Raw genomic sequence first — 7,689 nt, 5'->3', positions numbered from 1 at the left:
GGTCTGTAGACTCAAGTTGCTCAGACAGACGAAGAGATTCACACAGAGGTCTGTAGACTCAAGTTGCACAGACAGACGTGTAGATTCACACAGAGGTCTGTAGACTCAAGTTGCACAGACAGACGTGTAGATTCACACAGAGGTCTGTAAACTAAAGTTGCACAGGCAGACGTGTAGATTCACACAGAGGTCTGTAAACTCAAGTTGCACAGACAGACATGTAGATTCACACAGAGGTCTGCAAACTCAAGTACATACAGACAGACGTGGAGATTCACACAGAAGTCTGTAGACTCAACTTGCACAGACAGACGTGTAGATTCACACAGAGGTCTGTAGACTCAAGTTGCACAGAGAGACGTATAGATTCACACAGCGGTGTGTAAACTCAAGTTGCTCAGATAGACGTATGGATAAACAACACAGAGGTCTGTAGACTCAAGTTGCTCAGACAGACGAAGAGATTCACACAGAGATCTGTAAACTCAAGTTGCACAGACAGACGTATAGATTCACACAGAGGTCTGTAGACTGAAGTTGCACAGACAGACAGACATTTAGATTCACACAGAGGTCTGTAAACTAAAGTTGCACAGGCAGACGTGTATATTCACACATAGGTCTGTAAACTCAAGTTGTACAGACAGACGTGTAGATTCACACGGAGGTCTGTAAACTCAAGTTGCACAGACAGACGTGTAGATTCACACAGAGGTCTGTAGACTCAAGTTGCTCAGACAGACGTGTAGATTCACACAGAGGTCTGTAAACTCAAGTACACACAGACAGACGTGTAGATTCACACAAAGGTCTGTAAACTAAAGTTGCACAGGCAGACGTGTAGATTCACACAGAGGTCTGTAGACTCAAGTTGCACAGAGAGACGTATAGATTCACACAAAGGTCTGTAAACTCAAGTGGCTCAGAAAGACGTATATATAAACAACACTGAGGTCTGTAGACTCAAGTTGCTCAGACAGACGAAGAGATTCACACAGAGGTCTGTAAACTCAAGTTGCTCAGACAGACGTGTAGATTCACACAGAGGTCTGTAGACTCAAGTTGCACAGACAGACGAAGAGATTCACACAGAGGTCTGTAGACTCAAGTTGCACAGACAGACGAAGAGATTCACACAGAGGTCTGTAAACTCAAGTTGCACAGACAGACGTGTAGATTCACACAGAGGTCTGTAGACTCAAGTTGCACAGAGAGACGTATAGATTCACACAGCGGTGTGTAAACTCAAGTTGCTCAGATAGACGTATGGATAAACAACACAGAGGTCTGTAGACTCAAGTTGCTCAGACAGACGAAGAGATTCACACAGAGGTCTGTAAACTCAAGTTGCACAGACAGACGTATAGATTCACACAGAGGTCTGTAGACTGAAGTTGCACAGACAGACAGACATTTAGATTCACACAGAGGTCTGTAAACTAAAGTTGCACAGGCAGACGTGTATATTCACACATAGGTCTGTAAACTCAAGTTGTACAGACAGACGTGTAGATTCACACGGAGGTCTGTAAACTCAAGTTGCACAGACAGACGTGTAGATTCACACAGAGGTCTGTAGACTCAAGTTGCTCAGACATACGTGTAGATTTGCACAGAGGTCTGTAAACTCAAGTACACACAGACAGACGTGTAGATTCACACAAAGGTCTGTAAACTAAAGTTGCACAGGCAGACGTGTAGATTCACACAGAGGTCTGTAGACTCAAGTTGCACAGAGAGACGTATAGATTCACACAAAGGTCTGTAAACTCAAGTGGCTCAGAAAGACGTATATATAAACAACACTGAGGTCTGTAGACTCAAGTTGCTCAGACAGACGAAGAGATTCACACAGAGGTCTGTAAACTCAAGTTGCTCAGACAGACGTGTAGATTCACACAGCGGTCTGTAGACTCAAGTTGCACAGACAGACGAAGAGATTCACACAGAGGTATGTAGACTCAAGTTGCACAGACAGACGAAGAGATTCACACAGAGGTCTGTAAACTCAAGTTGCACAGACAGACGTGTAGATTCACACAGAGGTCTGTAGACTCAAGTTGCACAGACAGACGTGTAGATTCACACAGAGGTCTGCAGACTCAAGTACACACAGACAGACGTATAGATTAACACAGAGGTCTGTAGCCTCAAGTGGCAGAGACAGACGTGTACGTTCAAACAGAGGTCTGTAAACTCAAATACACACATATAGACGTGTAGATTCACACAGAGGTCTGTAAACTCAAGTACACACAGACAGACGTGTAGATTCACACAACGGTCTGTAAACTAAAGTTGCACAGGCAGACGTGTAGATTCACACAGAGGTCTGTAAACTCAAGTTGCACAGACAGACGTGTATATTCACACAGAGGTCTGTAGACTCATGTTGCACAGACAGACGTGTAGATTCACACAGAGGTCTGTAGACTCAACTTGCACAGACAGACGTGTAGATTCACACAGAGGTCTGTAGACTCAAGTTTCACAGAGAGACGTATAGATTCAAACAGAGGTCTGTAAACTCAAGTTGCTCAGATAGACGTATGGATAAACAACACAGAGGTCTGTAGACTCAAGTTGCTCAGACAGACGAAGAGATTCACACAGAGGTCTGTAAACTCAAGTTGCTCAGACAGACGTGTAGATTCACACAGAGGTCTGTAGACTCAAGTTGCACAGACAGACGTGTAGATTCACACAGAGGTCTGTAGACTCAAGTTGCACAGACAGACGTGTAGATTCACACAGAGGTCTGTAAACTAAAGTTGCACAGGCAGACGTGTAGATTCACACAGAGGTCTGTAAACTCAAGTTGCACAGACAGACATGTAGATTCACACAGAGGTCTGCAAACTCAAGTACACACAGACAGACGTGTAGATTCACACAGAAGTCTGTAGACTCAACTTGCACAGACAGACGTGTAGATTCACACAGAGGTCTGTAGACTCAAGTTGCACAGAGAGACGTATAGATTCACACAGCGGTGTGGAAACTCAAGTTGCTCAGATAGACGTATGGATAAACAACAAAGAGGTCTGTAGACTCAAGTTGCTCAGACAGACGAAGAGATTCACACAGAGGTCTGTAAACTCAAGTTGCACAGACAGACGTATAGATTCACACAGAGGTCTGTAGACTGAAGTTGCACAGACAGACAAACATGTAGATTCACACAGAGGTCTGTAAACTAAAGTTGCACAGGCAGACGTGTAGATTCACACATAGGTCTGTAAACTCAAGTTGTACAGACAGACGTGTAGATTCACACGGAGGTCTGTAAACTCAAGTTGCACAGACAGACGTGTAGATTCACACAGAGGTCTGTAGACTCAAGTTGCTCAGACAGACGTGTAGATTCACACAGAGGTCTGTAAACTCAAGTACACACAGACAGACGTGTAGATTCACACAAAGGTCTGTAAACTAAAGTTGCACAGGCAGACGTGTAGATTCACACAGAGGTCTGTAGACTCAAGTTGCACAGACAGACGTGTAGATTCACACAGAGGTCTATAAACTCAAGTACACACAGACAGACGTGCAGATTCACACAGAAGTCTGTAGACTCAACTTGCACAGACAGACGTGTAGATTCACACAGAGGTCTGTAGACTCAAGTTGCACAGAGAGACGTATAGATTCACACAGAGGTCTGTAAACTCAAGTTGCTCAGATAGACGCATGGATAAACAACACAGAGGTCTGTAGACTCAAGTTGCTCAGACAGACGAAGAGATTCACACAGAGGTCTGTAAACTCAAGTTGCACAGACAGACGTATAGATTCACACAGAGGTCTGTAGACTCAAGTTGCTCAGACAGACGAAGAGATTCACACAGAGGTCTGTAAACTCAAGTTGCTCAGACAGACGTGTAGGATCACACAGACGTCTGTAGACTCAAGTTGCACAGACAGACGTGTAGATTCACACAGAGGTCTGTAGACTCAAGTTGCACAGACAGACGTGTAGATTCACACAGAGGTCTGTAGACTCAAGTTGCACAGACAGACGTGTAGATTCACACAGACGTCTGTAGACTCAAGTTGCACAGACAGACGTGTAGATTCACACAGAGGTCTGTAGACTCAAGTTGCACAGACAGACGTGTAGATTCACACAGAGGTCTGTAGACTCAAGTTGCTCAGACAGACGTGTAAATTCACACAGAGGTCTGTAAACTCAAGTACACACAGACAGATGTGTAGATTCACACAGAGGTCTGTAGAATAAAGTTGCTCAGACAGACGTGTAGATTCACACAGAGGTCTGTAAACTCAAGTACACACAGACAGACGTGTAGATTCACACGGAAGTCTGTAGACTCAACTTGCACAGACAGACGTGTAGATTCACACCGAGGTCTGTAGACTCAAGTTGCACAGAGAGACGTATAGATTCACACAGAGGTCTGTAAACTCAAGTTGCTCAGATAGACGTATGGATAAACAACACAGAGGTCTGTAGACTCAAGTTGCTCAGATAGACGTGTAGATTCACACAGAGGTCTGTAGACTCAAGTTGCACAGACAGACGTGTAGATTCACACAGAGGTCTGTAGACTCAAGTTGCACAGACAGACGTGTAGATTCACACAGAGGTCTGTAAACTAAAGTTGCACAGGCAGACGTGTAGATTCACACAGATGTCTGTAAACTCAAGTTGCACAGACAGACATGTAGATTCACACAGAGGTCTGCAAACTCAAGTACATACAGACAGACGTGGAGATTCACACAGAAGTCTGTAGACTCAACTTGCACAGACAGACGTGTAGATTCACACAGAGGTCTGTAGACTCAAGTTGCACAGAGAGACGTATAGATTCACACAGCGGTGTGTAACTCAAGTTGCTCAGATAGACGTATGGATAAACAACACAGAGGTCTGTAGACTCAAGTTGCTCAGACAGACGAAGAGAATCACACAGAGGTCTGTAAACTCAAGTTGCACAGACAGACGTATAGATTCACACAGAGGTCTGTAGACTGAAGTTGCACAGACAGACAGACATTTAGATTCACACAGAGGTCTGTAAACTAAAGTTGCACAGGCAGACGTGTATATTCACACATAGGTCTGTAAACTCAAGTTGTACAGACAGACGTGTAGATTCACACGGAGGTCTGTAAACTCAAGTTGCACAGACAGACGTGTAGATTCACACAGAGGTCTGTAGACTCAAGTTGCTCAGACAGACGTGTAGATTCACACAGAGGTCTGTAAACTCAAGTACACACAGACAGACGTGTAGATTCACACAAAGGTCTGTAAACTCAAGTGGCTCAGAAAGACGTATATATAAACAACACTGAGGTCTGTAGACTCAAGTTGCTCAGACAGACGAAGAGATTCACACAGAGGTCTGTAAACTCAAGTTGCTCAGACAGACGTGTAGATTCACACAGAGGTCTGTAGACTCAAGTTGCACAGACAGACGAAGAGATTCACACAGAGGTCTGTAGACTCAAGTTGCACAGACAGACGAAGAGATTCACACAGAGGTCTGTAAACTCAAGTTGCACAGACAGACGTGTAGATTCACACAAAGGTCTGTAAACTAAAGTTGCACAGGCAGACGTGTAGATTCACACAGAGGTCTGTAGACTCAAGTTGCACAGAGAGACGTATAGATTCACACAAAGGTCTGTAAACTCAAGTGGCTCAGAAAGACGTATATATAAACAACACTGAGGTCTGTAGACTCAAGTTGCTCAGACAGACGAAGAGATTCACACAGAGGTCTGTAAACTCAAGTTGCTCAGACAGACGTGTAGATTCACACAGAGGTCTGTAGACTCAAGTTGCACAGACAGACGAAGAGATTCACACAGAGGTCTGTAGACTCAAGTTGCACAGACAGACGAAGAGATTCACACAGAGGTCTGTAAACTCAAGTTGCACAGACAGACGTGTAGATTCACACAGAGGTCTGTAGACTCAAGTTGCACAGAGAGACGTATAGATTCACACAGCGGTGTGTAAACTCAAGTTGCTCAGATAGACGTATGGATAAACAACACAGAGGTCTGTAGACTCAAGTTGCTCAGACAGACGAAGAGATTCACACAGAGGTCTGTAAACTCAAGTTGCACAGACAGACGTATAGATTCACACAGAGGTCTGTAGACTGAAGTTGCACAGACAGACAGACATTTAGATTCACACAGAGGTCTGTAAACTAAAGTTGCACAGGCAGACGTGTATATTCACACATAGGTCTGTAAACTCAAGTTGTACAGACAGACGTGTAGATTCACACGGAGGTCTGTAAACTCAAGTTGCACAGACAGACGTGTAGATTCACACAGAGGTCTGTAGACTCAAGTTGCTCCGACATACGTGTAGATTTGCACAGAGGTCTGTAAACTCAAGTACACACAGACAGACGTGTAGATTCACACAAAGGTCTGTAAACTAAAGTTGCACAGGCAGACGTGTAGATTCACACAGAGGTCTGTAGACTCAAGTTGCACAGAGAGACGTATAGATTCACACAAAGGTCTGTAAACTCAAGTGGCTCAGAAAGACGTATATATAAACAACACTGAGGTCTGTAGACTCAAGTTGCTCAGACAGACGAAGAGATTCACACAGAGGTCTGTAAACTCAAGTTGCTCAGACAGACGTGTAGATTCACACAGAGGTCTGTAGACTCAAGTTGCACAGACAGACGAAGAGATTCACACAGAGGTCTGTAGACTCAAGTTGCACAGACAGACGAAGAGATTCACACAGAGGTCTGTAAACTCAAGTTGCACAGACAGACGTGTAGATTCACACAGAGGTCTGTAGACTCAAGTTGCACAGACAGACGTGTAGATTCACACAGAGGTCTGCAGACTCAAGTACACACAGACAGACGTATAGATTAACACAGAGGTCTGTAGCCTCAAGTGGCAGAGACAGACGTGTACGTTCAAACAGAGGTCTGTAAACTCAAATACACACATATAGACGTGTAGATTCACACAGAGGTCTGTAAACTCAAGTACACACAGACAGACGTGTAGATTCACACAACGGTCTGTAAACTAAAGTTGCACAGGCAGACGTGTAGATTCACACAGAGGTCTGTAAACTCAAGTTGCACAGACAGACGTGTATATTCACACAGAGGTCTGTAGACTCATGTTGCACAGACAGACGTGTAGATTCACACAGAGGTCTGCAGACTCAAGTACACACAGACAGACGTATAGATTAACACAGAGGTCTGTAAACTCAAGTTGCTCAGATAGACGTATTGATAAACAACACAGAGGTCTGTAGACTCAAGTTGCTCAGACAGACGTTGAGATTCACACAGAGTTCTGTAAACTCAAGTTGCACAGACAGACGTGTAGATTCACACAGAGGTCTGTAGACTCAAGTTGAACAGACAGACGTGTAGATTCACACAGAGGTCTGTAAACTCAAGTACACACAGACAGACGTGTAGATTCACACAGAAGTCTGTAGACTCAACTTGCACAGACAGACGTGTAGATTCACACAGAGGTCTGTAGACTCAAGTTTCACAGAGAGACGTATAGATTCAAACAGAGGTCTGTAAACTCAAGTTGCTCAGATAGACGTATGGATAAACAACACAGAGGTCTGTAGACTCAAGTTGCTCAGACAGACGAAGAGATTCACACAGAGGTCTGTAAACTCAAGTTGCTCAGACAGACGTGTAGATT

The sequence above is a fragment of the Petromyzon marinus genome, chromosome 3 (genome assembly GCF_048934315.1).
Source record: "Petromyzon marinus isolate PM22_M1 ecotype Great Lakes invasive population chromosome 3, UKy_Petmar_22M1.pri1.0, whole genome shotgun sequence".
NCBI lineage: Eukaryota > Metazoa > Chordata > Hyperoartia > Petromyzontiformes > Petromyzontidae > Petromyzon > Petromyzon marinus.
The sequence above is the reverse complement of the archived record's forward strand: the minus strand, read 5'-3'. Positions refer to the sequence as shown.